At 37.0% G+C, this 12,768-nt stretch overlaps 1 pseudogene; it reads left to right on the top strand.

Annotated features, from left to right (window-relative positions):
* Positions 1–2,879: 2,879 nt before the first annotated feature.
* LOC137252529 (cell division cycle 5-like protein) lies at positions 2,880–10,612 on the top strand (annotated as a pseudogene).
* The last annotated feature ends 2,156 nt before the right edge of the window (positions 10,613–12,768 follow it).

The raw sequence follows: 12,768 nt of genomic DNA, 5'->3' as shown, positions 1-12,768 counted from the left end.
GAAAAATTTTCTACTTACTATTCCAAAAACAAAATACAATTTTTCAAATTTAGAAAAATTAAAAAATAACAATAATTAGAAAAAAATTATTGTTCTCGCCTTGAGCTCGATTCGAACCTTGAATGATTTATCAATAGGCCGATAAAAACAAAAACAATTGTTAATAAACCATGAGCACTTGGGAATGTCAAAACAAAGTAATTGACAATAAACGAAAATCCAGCATTATCAGTGATTTGCACCAGATGGCGCAACACTGAATAAATATAGTTGGTAAAAAGGAATAGAAGTAGCAAATTTGCCAGTCAAACAAACCACCGCTGTATAGCTAAATGGTTAGCACAGCATGCCTAAAGCGTACTGATGATGAAGGCTTAGCACCCTTTGAAATGGATCTATCTGCGTAGCTATGGCAGGTTGTCTGAAAAATTTTCTACTTACTATTACAAAAACAAAATACAATTTTTCAAATTTAGAAAAATTAAAAAATAACAATAATTAGAAAAAAATTATTGTTCTGGCCTTGAGCTCGATTCGAACCTTGAAGGATTAAGTAAATATTAAAATTTTTTATGATAGGAATTTAGAAAATGGGCTTCAGTGCAGAATACATACAATTGTCAAAAAAAAATAACAAATCATACTTTATAGAGATTTTTATGCTGATTCCAACGGTATATTTCTATTTTGGTAAAAATGAAAGGTTTGGGGTAATTCCATGTCAAAAGGCGAAATTATGAATTTTTAAAATCAAAATATGTGGATGGATTTCAAAAAGTAAAAAATCGAAAAATAACTTATACAAATACATTTATCTGATGTATATATGTCTTTAAATTTTTTAGTCTTTATTTACCAAAAATTTGAAAAAGCTCTTTTTTGGTGGCCATGCACAGCAATTCTGCGTAGAACACCTTTCTGCATAGGCGGCCTTCGGGCACGCTTATAAAAAATAACCCTGGGCTACGCCATGCCAAGTCCGGATGTGTAGTATAACCGTGGCTACCGCCACCTTTAAAAAAATTACCTTTAACCGATCCGACACCGGCAAAAACCTAAAAAATATAGTTTCTGCTCTCGGATTCTGAATTTTGACGCAAATACGAATCTTTTGATACCGCTATCGACATGTGCGACCCGAATTCTAAGTGCAGGACTTAAGTTGAAATTTTACTAAATTTGGAAATTAAAAAGCTTATATTTCATAAACTAAGAGTTTCCTTGAGCTTCGGATTCCATTTTAGTGATTTTTAGGACCCCCTCTACCCCTACTAATCAACAAAAGTTTGAAAATCCAACCCATATAAATGTGCGGGGGAATATTTTGAATAAGGTGCCACGATTTTACAACTTTTTTTTCGAGGGGTCCTAAAAATCACAAAATTATCATCCGCAACTCTAGGAAACTCTTAGTTTATGAAATAGGTTATTTTTCGATTTTTTTAAATTTGAAATCCATCCACTAGTTTCGGAGATATTTTGATTTGAAAAATTCATAATTTCGCCTTTTGACATGGAATTACCCAAAACCTTTCAATTGCACCAAAAAAGAAATATACCGTTGGAATCAGCATAAAAATCTCTACAAAGTCCGATTTTTTATTTTTTATTTTTTTGACAAATGTATGTATTCTGCACTTAAGCCCAAAACACATTGATAGTGTATTTTTGTTTGCATTTATGTCGACGTGCCACCACCGTATAATGTTCTACCAAGATAAAAAGGTATTGTTGCGGAGCTGGCAACACTATTCACCACCTTCATATGTTTTCGTTTGTTTAATTGCAACAACGAAAAAAGCGACAATAGTACCGACGGGTTTTCCGCGAATAACTTTTAAACAAGATAAAAAATATAGCTTATGCTTTCGGATTCTGAATCTTGACGTAAATACGCGTCTTTTGATAGCGCTGTCGACATGTGCGACCCGAATTTTAAGTGCAGGCCTTAAGTTGAAATTTTACTAAATTTGGAAATTAAAAAGCTTATATTTCATAAACTAAGAGTTTCCTAGAGTTGCGGATGATAATTTTGTGAGTTTTAGGACCCCCGCCACCCCTCGAAAAAAAGTTGGAAAGTCGTGGCACCTTATATAAAATCCAACCCAACGCTGCTTTAGCAAATATAACCTACAGATCGTGAGCAACTTTTTTCCTTTTACATTTTTTCTTTGTTTGTTTTGTTTTGACAGTTGATGATTTGATATTCAATATTGAAAAAATAAACTACGGTTTTTGATGTTGCGTTTTTGCAATGGCGTAGCAAATGCATAGCCGTGTATTTTGCTAGTGTACTGTAAAAAGTAAATTTGCAATGCAATGATGCTAGGCCATTTATACAAAATCCTAACCCTTAGTGATTTCTCAATAATTTCATGTGGGATATCAGGAAAGGGAATTCGGAATTTTGTGCATTTGACGTTGGGAACGTTGCTATAATAATTATAAGATACGGATCGTGAGCAACTTTTTTCATTTTAAATTTTTTCTTTTAATTTTTTATTTTGTTTTGACAGTAGATGATTTGATATTCAATACTGAAAAAATAAACTACGGTTTTTGATGTTTCGATTTTGCAATGGCGTAGCAAATGCACATAATTTCATGTGGGATATCAGGAAAGGGAATTCAGAATTTTGTGCATTTCGTGTGACCAAAAACGCACACAGCCACACGAATTTTTGACAGGGGTCACGATTTGGAATGAAAAATCGTGCAAATGAAATAGCATGCTGACAAATTTTGCTTTCCCACAATGTATCGTGCTCTCTCGCACCTATTATTTTTATAGGGATAGCAAAATACGTCGTTTTTGCGTGCAAAAAAATCCGCCATTTCTAATTCAGCAGAGACAGCAAAACATTTGGTGGTGGAAAATTTTTTCAATTTTGAGAGTTTTAAATGGAATATCTCCGGAAAGATTTAAAATTAAGAGGGAGTTCTCCAGATCACAAATATATATAATTTAAAGTGCGCAAACTTATAATTTAAAAGTTATTTGGTGTTACAGTTTGCAAATTTCTATACAAATTTTATATGTGTATACGTATATATATGTGCATGTTGCTACAAAAGCGCGATTGATTTAATAAAAACATTTATAATAAGTAAAAAAATGCAAAAATGAAATGTGAAATATACAAAAATGCAATTTAAGTTTATCGTTGCCAATTTATATAGATATTATGTGGATTAAGGTTTTGAAAGATGTGTAAATTGTAATTTAAAGTGCTATAGAAATTTGCAAACTTTAACAGCAAATAACTTTTAAATTATAAGTTTGCGCACTTTAAAATATATATATTTTTGTGATCGGGAGAACTCCCTCTTTCATTTGATACCAAGTTTTACCCCGAACTCGGGGGGTGCTATTCTAAAATTTTCCCAAAGTCTTTAATATACAATGATTTTGGTATTAGTGCAGTTTACGGTACCCACCCTAAAGTTGGGCCAAGATTTTCAAGTGAGGTATCAAAAGACGCGTATTAATCTTGAGAACAATAATCCGAAGGCGGAAAAGAAAAATTTTATCTGTCCGGAGATATTTGCAGTTGAAGTTGGCGATTTTCATGTGGTTGTTGTTGTGTGTGTACCCACAAAAAAAATTGTGCATCACCGTGGCGGTAGCTACGGTTATACCACACACCCGAACTTGGCATGGCGTAGCCCAGGGTTATTTTTTATAAGCGCGGCCAAAGGCCGCCAACGCAGAAAGGTGTTCTGCGCAAAAAGACTATGGATCCCACCCCCGTTTTTTTCGGTTTTTCGTTAATATCTTTTGAACGGGTAAAAAAAGTTAACTTCCGCTTTCGGATTCTTGATCTAGACGTGAATACGCGTCTTCTGATACCTCACTCGAAAATTTTGGCTCAAATTTCGGTGGGTACCGTAAACTGCACTATTACCATGATTTTTGCTGTTTATTTCGACAAAAATTTTTGATTTGATTTTTGTGCGCATCGAAAGAATTCACAATTATATAGCACCATGCCGCGAATTATGATAAAAGGTGGTGTGTGGAGAAACACTGAGGTAAGCATTTGACGCGAATGGTTACTCTTGGCCGTTTATTAACTAAATTGATAACTTTCAGGATGAAATCCTCAAAGCAGCTGTAATGAAATATGGCAAAAACCAGTGGTCACGTATTGCATCACTGCTGCACCGCAAATCTGCCAAGCAATGTAAGGCACGCTGGTACGAATGGCTTGATCCTAGCATAAGGAAGACAGAATGGTCACGAGAGGAGGATGAAAAGCTTTTGCATTTGGCCATTCTGGCTGAAACCAGGAGAAATTGATCCAAATCCCGAGACGAAGCCTGCATGTCCCGATCCCAAAGATATGGATGAAGATGGTATGAAAACTAAAATTTTGTGTTTTTTTTCGCTGTAATTTAAAATATTTAAATGTAAATAGAACTGGAAATGCTGTCTGAGGCACGTGCTCGTCTTGCCAATACACAGGGCAAAAAAGCAAAGCGTAAAGCACGCGAAAAAAAATTGGAAGAAGCACGTCGATTGGCCGCACTGCAAAAGCGTAGAGAATTGCGTGCTGGCGAGATTGGTAGTGGTAATCGCAGACGTGTTAAAGGCATCGACTACAATGCAGAGATACCATTTGAAAAGCGACCCGCTATTGGTTTCTATGACACCTCAGAAGAAAATGTTGAAAAACTAGAACCAGACTTTAATAAAATGCGCCAACAGGACCTGGATGGTGAACTGCGTTCAGAGAAAGAAGAACGCGAACGCAAGAAAGATAAACAAAAGCTCAAGCAACGTAAAGAAAATGATATGCGCCTAGCTATGTTGAAAAATTCAGAACCCGATAGAAAGCGCTCCAAACTGGTGTTACCGTAACCACAAATATCCGATCGCGAGTTGCAGCAAGTGGTCAAATTGGGACGTGCTAGTGAAATAGCTAAAGAAGTGGCAGGGGAAAGTGGTGTTGAAACAACAGATGCGCTGTTAGCCTATTACTCTATTACGCCACAAGTTGCAGCAACTCCACGTACACCTGCACCTTTCTCCGATCGCATAATGCAGGAAGCACAGAATATGATGGCGCTTACACATATGGAAACACCGTTGAAGGGTGGCGTTAACACGCCATTACATGAATCAGATTTTTCAGGAGTTTTACCTTAGGCGCAATCAATTGCTACACCTTACACTGTTATTGCCACACCATTTGGTGAGTATACATTCATAAGTTTTATTGTTTTTTTTCTGCGCGCATTTAGTTTTGATCCCAAACCGGACCCACCCAGGGTAATTTTTTATAAGCGCGGCCCAAGGCCGTCAATGCAGAAAGGTGTTCTATTCAAAAAAAAACTATGGATAGAGCCCCATATTTCGGACCCTCTCGGTGTCATTTTACGGTTTTTTGTAAATAGCTTTCGACAGAAATAAAATGTTTGATTTCCGCTTTCGGATTCTTAAAACGGAGGTCGAGACGCGTTGTTGTTGTTGTTGTAGCGATAAGGTTGCTCCCCGAAGGCTTTGGGGGATGTTATCGATGTGATGGTCCTGTGCCGGATACAAATCCGGTACGCTCCGGTACCATAGCACCATTAAGGTGCTAGTCCGACCACCTCGGGAATGATTTATGTGGGCACATTAAACCTTCAGGCCATTCCCTCCCTACCCCCAAGTTCCATGAGGAGCTTGGGGTCTCCAGAGCCTCGTCTGTTAGTGAAACAGTATTCGCCGCGGATAGGTGAGGTTGACAATTGGGTTTGGAGAAGCTATATATTGCGCTGGCAACCTGTAAGGTTGCGCTACACAGCCCCTTGAATCTGGTATTTTAGTCGCCTCTTATGACAGGCATACCTACCGCGGGTATATTCTGATCCCCTAACCCGCTGGGTCGAGACGCGTCTTTTCAACTACCTTTGATAATTTTTGATTAGGTGATCGGATATTGCAAGAGCGCTCGCAAAGCATTGAATATACCCGTAATGCCATGTTATGTTATGTGTGTGCGGGTAGTATTAACAAATTGGTCACCGCTTGGCATCAACTAAAGGCGTTGGAGCATCAAAATAACAATTACAAGCCCAATACTGTTGAGTTGCAAGACTTGGCGGAAATTGTGATGTTAATGAGTAAGTCGCTACAACAGCAAGGCATTGCTTTGGAATTAAATGGTCACTTTGCCGATTTTATAAAAGAGTATGGTGGTATATTAGTGTCACAAGGTGCGCTCACAGCCGCCTTAGCTTATATATTTGGATTGGGTTCGGGTACTAATGAAGAAAATATGGAACTGGTGGAATTACGCGAACGCATATATAATGCGGTAAATTATAGAAAAGGATCACTGGTTACTAATGGCCGTCTGCCGTATCATTCAAGACAGCAGCAGCAAACACAAAACACGTAGCTTTTTTCACACGATTTACCCCAAACACAACACGGCGGTTATGGGACTATGAATATCGCCAGCCAGTTTGGTAGTACACCAACTGGTAACTGGAATGATTCATGCTGTTGTGCTGGGAAAATAAATACAAATACAATAACCGTATATACTAGTTTTTGTATGTCAAGACGTAGGGCTAAGTTTATGGGCTCACCATGGCCAGAGCATTCCCACATTAAATCAATCAAGCCAAGTAAACTGCTAAAGTTCATCAAGGAAGTCGGCTTAGATGAGGAGCTGTGAAGAAGATGAGGGCACAAAAGACCAATGGTCGCAGTGCAATCCTCAATTAAATTATCTATCTATCGGTAATATCAAAGTCAGATCATACAAGTTTCCGAACTTTACACGTATCTTTATCAAAATTTTATTCATTTTACGCTGGCACTCGACGCTGGCAGAAAATTATTAATGACGAAAGGGATGATCCAAGTTTGCTCTTGAGGGCACCGCCACAATTCACCTTTGAGTTTTTAAACTCAAAAAGAGGTTATACGAGTGAATTCTCTGCACAAAATTGCTGGCAGGTATCGAATGAATGCATATATGTTCCCTGATTTTTTACTTGCAATGAGTTAGCGTTTTGCCTGCTGACATAAATTAAGTGTTTAATTTTCTCTATAACTAGGAACTTACAGTTTTTATCTTGATTTTTAATATATGTAACTATACCAGCATGCCACGTATGCATTTCATCTGCCAAATTAAAAACTCACCTTCTTACCAAGCAGCCCAAAAAGCCGGATCATGCACCCGCTTCCGCACCCATAACTCATCCCCTCTTTGGCGTTGATCCAAATCAAAATCAAAATCAAAATGGTTATACTGATCAATATGGACAATATCAGGTAAAATGCTACTAACGACAAGTATATAAGAGAATTTGTAGGTAACCTTTTCGGTGTTATTTTATTGCTTTTTCAGCCACCACCACCTACCGCCAACAGTAATATGTCAATCCAAACGCAAACTACAGCACCGGGCAATTACTATAATCTAATATTTCAGCAAAATAACAACGTAACAACACAGCAATTTCCACAACAAATGAACTTCCAAACTTCAGCTATATCACAGCAGTCGCAGCAGTAACAGTCATGGAATACGCAACCACCAAATGTTGGTTTCACAGAACAGCCTGCACCAGTGCAAAGACAACAAGAGCCACCTAAAGAGAAGCCACCACTACCAGAGGAGTACATTTATCTACAAACTGTGCTGGAAGAGTTAAAGAATCAATGTTTGACTGTTACCGCTGATCCGGTATGTATTGGCAATTATTCTGAATTGTTGTTGTTGTTGTAGCAGTGCTTCGCCCCATCCAATAGGTGCGACCGATCACAAATTGTCATCAATATGCTCTAACGGGAGTCCAAGGAAACTTGCAGATTCCACATTACAATTAAAGAGATGGTTGGTGTCATGTGGGGACACATTGCAAGCGGGCATACATTTTGTATGTCGGGTTTGATTCTGGATAGGTAAGAGTTTAACCTGTTACAGTATCCAGATCGAAGTTGAGCTGGAGTGACTCGCTTTTCCCTGGGGAGTATGCGGTCCTCTTCCGCAAGTTTTGGGTACTGTTCTTTGAGTACTGGATTCACCGGGCAATTCCTAGCATAAAGGTCCGACGCCTGTTTGTGGAGTTCACTGAGGACCTGCTTGTGTTTTTTTGCTTCATACGGCTGAGTTCTCAGGTGCCGTATTTCCTCATAATGCTTACGGAGATGACTCTTTAAGCCCCTAAGCGGTGTTGGATCATCAATCAGATGTCTGTTGGGATGCCCAGGTTTCAGGGTATTCTACAGAAACTGTTCGGTTAGCATTTCATTTCTTTCCCTTATTGGGAGTTTTCTCGGTTCATTGTGCAGGTGGTGTTCCGAGGACATAAGAAGGCAGCCCGTAGCGGTTTTGGGGGCAGCATTTTGGCAGGCCTGTATTTTCTTCCAGTGAGTGACCTTTAGGCTTGGAGACCATATCGGAGACGCGTACCATGCAAACGTCTATTTATACTGCCGATTTATCGAATTATATTAAATATTTGTTTCAGCTCTGGATTTTCCTTACAATTGCTAGTGCATGCTCTCCAAAATGTAGATCCTGATCGAAAGTCACACCCAAGATTTTAGGGTGTAAGACAGTCGGTAGGGTAATGTCATATGGTCGACATTTGGCGCGGCCATGTAAATATGTTAAATAAGGTCACCGATGATTTGGTTGGTGACAATATCAGGTTTCGCGAGGCGACAAAACTCGAGAGATTGGGGAGATAGCTGTTTATTTTATTACAAAGCTTATCGATGTAGGAAACAATAGCATAGGCGTAGAAGCAATAGTGACTCCTGGTGGGAAAGGTAGCTATTGATATCTAGAAGTTAAACAAAAGTTTGAATATGAGTTTTTTTTTAAGTTATTGCAAAAAAGCGTTGAGGATTTTTAATATCTTACCAAGTACCTTCGTACATGTTTCTAAGAATGAAGAATAAAACCTATTCCAACTCAATTTTCACCAGGACAAAGCCGCTGAGACTTCGCTATACTTTAACATACAATACTTTAACCCATTTTAGCACAACTATCATTTTTTGATTTTATTAAATTTTATAAAATGTTTCTTCGTCTACAGTTCCATTTCCGTATTGGATGGTAGATATGGCTTTCGCATTTTGTCCATCAATAACTGTGATAAGGTGGAAGAAATCTATGCGCGTAAATCGCAACATATTATCTTGGTCGAGCGTTTCTTCAATAGCTCTCTAGAGGTGATGGTGACAGCAGAGAAACCCAATTGTTTACAAATGTTACACTAAAAAAAGAATCAAAATATCTGCCATTGCATCTACGGCTCAAATACCCACAGTATATGAATGAATGGAACGCACCTAATTATCTGCCTAACGGATAGTATACATATTCATCAAATCGAAAATATTGCACCAAACGAACGGTCTGAATACTGAAACAGTACACATATTCAAAATCGTTGAGAAGGGTGTGATGATGGTAAAGGGTGAGTTGTTGAATACCATACGAAAACCACTTTAACCCATCCATATATTTGCATTACAGCTAAAGCTTTACAAACAGCAAAAATTGCTGGCGCCAAGCAATTGGAAAAAGCAGTGAATTATTCATCACACTGTACGGATGGTGCAAAGTTAGAAACTGCTGTTGTAACTGCGGCCACCGACACAACGGTCATCTCTACATCCCCGAGTAGCGGCTCGTCCGACTATCTATCGAAGACAGTATAATCATATCTTTTGCCAACACAGGTTAGCGATGTGCTTGCACAGGAAAAGATTTCATGTACATATATAATAAGGGATGTCGTGATACGATTGCTGTCAGAATTAGATTTGAAACCAATCAATACCCCTGCTAAGGGTTGCAGAATTATTGCTTCAATGATTAGATTTAGAACAATAATAAATCTGACTCAATTACTAGTCTTACATTTTTAAGTTCCTCAATTACGACAGCAATCGGATTCCACGACACCTTTGAATATTCTTAATCTGAAAAAAAGAGTAAATCTAATCTGTTGTTGATTTAAATTGATTCAAATAATTGGAGTTTTTTCTAAAGTTTAAAATTATTTTCTGTTCGCTTGGAAAAGATTTCAATTGGAAAATAAAAACCAATAAGGCGAGTTTATTTATTATTAAAATACTTACTTTTCTTTATATCAACTGTATTAATTTAAGTTACAATTTCATATACATATATAATGAGGTATTGCTGTCGGAATTAGATTTGAAACCAATCAATACTCCTACTAAGGGTTGCGGAATTATTGCTTGAATGATTAGATTTAGAACAATAATAAGTCTGACTCAATTACTAGTCCTACATTTTTAAATTCATATTTTACTTTACTTTATTACTTTAAAATTCAATTACGACAGCAATCGGATTCCCGACACCTTTGAATATTCTTGATCTGAAAAAAAGAGTAAACCGAATCTGTTGTTGAGTAAATTGATTCAAATAATTGGTGTTTTTTCTAAAGGTTAAAATTATTTTCTGCTCGCTTAAAAAAGATTTCAATTGGAAAACAAAAACCAATTAAGCGAGTTTATTTATTATTAAAGTACTTACTTCTTTTTTATATGAACTGTATTAATATAAGTTCGAATTTCATGTACATATATAATAATGGAAATAATAAATATTGAAAATTAAAATTTTTTGGTTCATATTTTATTCATATGGCTGCTCCAGGTAAAGTAAATCGGCAGGTAAAATTCAAGTTATATGGCGGTTATATAAATGGTAAAACCGCAGTAAAATTGATTGTCAAAAGACTGGAAAATGTAGAGTGAAATGGCCGAAGAAATGACCGCCATTTGACGAGCATTGTGACGTGTGTGAGCAGAACAGTGCTATGCTCATATCCTATAAGTGGGAGCGGAATGCACGATCACATTAATAGGAACGAAACGGAAAATTTGGTCACAAGAGTTCATCACGCCCATGCAAACGTGACTATGAATACAACCGCTGCAGAAAGTCACAATGACCGTAAAATAACTAGTAAAATGACGTGGAGCGTTTTTGCAGGGTAATGCGGCAGTTACTCACGAACGTACGTACCAAAAACGTGTCAGCTGACACGACCTATCTTATGAGTGTGCAATGTAAACGAAAACTCACCGACGTGCAACGCCCGTACGTACGTAGCCCGTAACGTAGAAATCAAAACAATTTTGATTTTTTCCGTAAGAACGTGTCAGCTGATCGCTCTCTAACTAGACAGAGTTGCCTAGTAAACTTTTGTGCGCTAATGCAATTTTATGCAAAAACACCTAATTAAAGTTTGAAAAATTGTGAAATAATTCGAAATAATTATGTAAAAGTGCAGATTATAAATATGTGATCTATTTATATTTATTTAATATTAATTCCAGCCTTTTACAACATCAAAAATTAAATTGGAAAAAGTTGATGTTTCCATAAGCATGCATACAAAATGGTCAATGGCAACAGTGCTTATCTGTAAACAATACACACACACAAATATGTTTTGTACATGTACACAAAAGCACACATTGATTCCTATGGGCTTGAGAGTTTGGTCAAACGTGCTTCGCACGACAAACGTCCGTACGTACGGCACACGTCGGTGGGTAACTGCCGCATAATTATAAGCTACGGATCGTGAGTAACTGCTGACATTTTAAAATTGTCTTTCAATTTTTTTTTTTGTTTTGACAGTTGATGATTTGCTACTCGATTTGCATCGTTCTGGATAATCTTTGGCATAGATGAATGGATTTGCAACTCTTTGTTTCGAGAGAGCGCTGTCAAAATGCACATTTTTTATAACATTTATCAATGATGCCACTCCAAACAAAAATGAATAGATCTGAAAATGGGGATTTTTGACATACATTTCGGCGATTATAGTTTCAATCATTTAATAGTCGTAAAATATTTATTTCCTTACAGTTATTTTACAATAATACGACTAGTTAGAGTTAAATATAAACAAATCTAAGTAAAATTTACATTTCGATTAAATTAATTAGTCAAATATTGTAATGCATTTAACTCGCAGTGAAAACCATATATTCTTTTGAAATTTCAGTAAATCGGACCTATGATATAATAGTTAACATTATTTAATGGATAGGGCTTACCCTACATGTCTGGCGTTCCAGGTTCTGTGATCAAAATGGACTGATTGCATCGGGAGTTCATATTTACAAAACTTATTTTTAGTGATAACTTTTGAATGGGAAATAATATTTACCCTCCGCCTTTGAACTAATAATACTTACACTAAAACAAGTATTTTTATCCTTTTTCCCCATAATTTTTGAACGCTATTCTACAGTTGTAGGTCAAACTAAAGTTTACCAAAATTTTTGGCACGTTTTTCGTTCTGGCTGGCACATTTTTTGTTCTGGCACCCGCTTCAGCTGGCGCGACCCTACAAGACAGGTACCCGTTACCTAATCGATTACTTAATCGTTACCAATAACTTGGTCACCAATTATCGTCTTAATGACTTTTACATTGCTGTCGGGAAAAAGGTAACGCATGCGCTCTCTCAAAATCATGGTTCAATTATATACAGGTTGGCTCATCTCATCAGCTGATTTTATTTATGTCATTGCATGGTCGAAGGGATTGTCAAAAGGAGATGGCAAACTCAAAATGAAACCAACACATTGGCAACATTTTACTTACACATACAAAAACTGCTAAGTTTTATGTTTCCACCCATACCATTCACACCAACACCAATACACACATTTTGACAATTTGAACAGACATATTTTGTTGCTTTAAAGATGAGCCAACCTGTATATAGTTGAACCATGCTCAAAATAGTGTA

Source organism: Eurosta solidaginis, chromosome 5, assembly GCF_040869045.1.
Source record: "Eurosta solidaginis isolate ZX-2024a chromosome 5, ASM4086904v1, whole genome shotgun sequence".
NCBI classification, from domain to species: Eukaryota; Metazoa; Arthropoda; class Insecta; order Diptera; family Tephritidae; genus Eurosta; species Eurosta solidaginis.
This window is presented reverse-complemented; position numbering and strand designations above follow the sequence as displayed.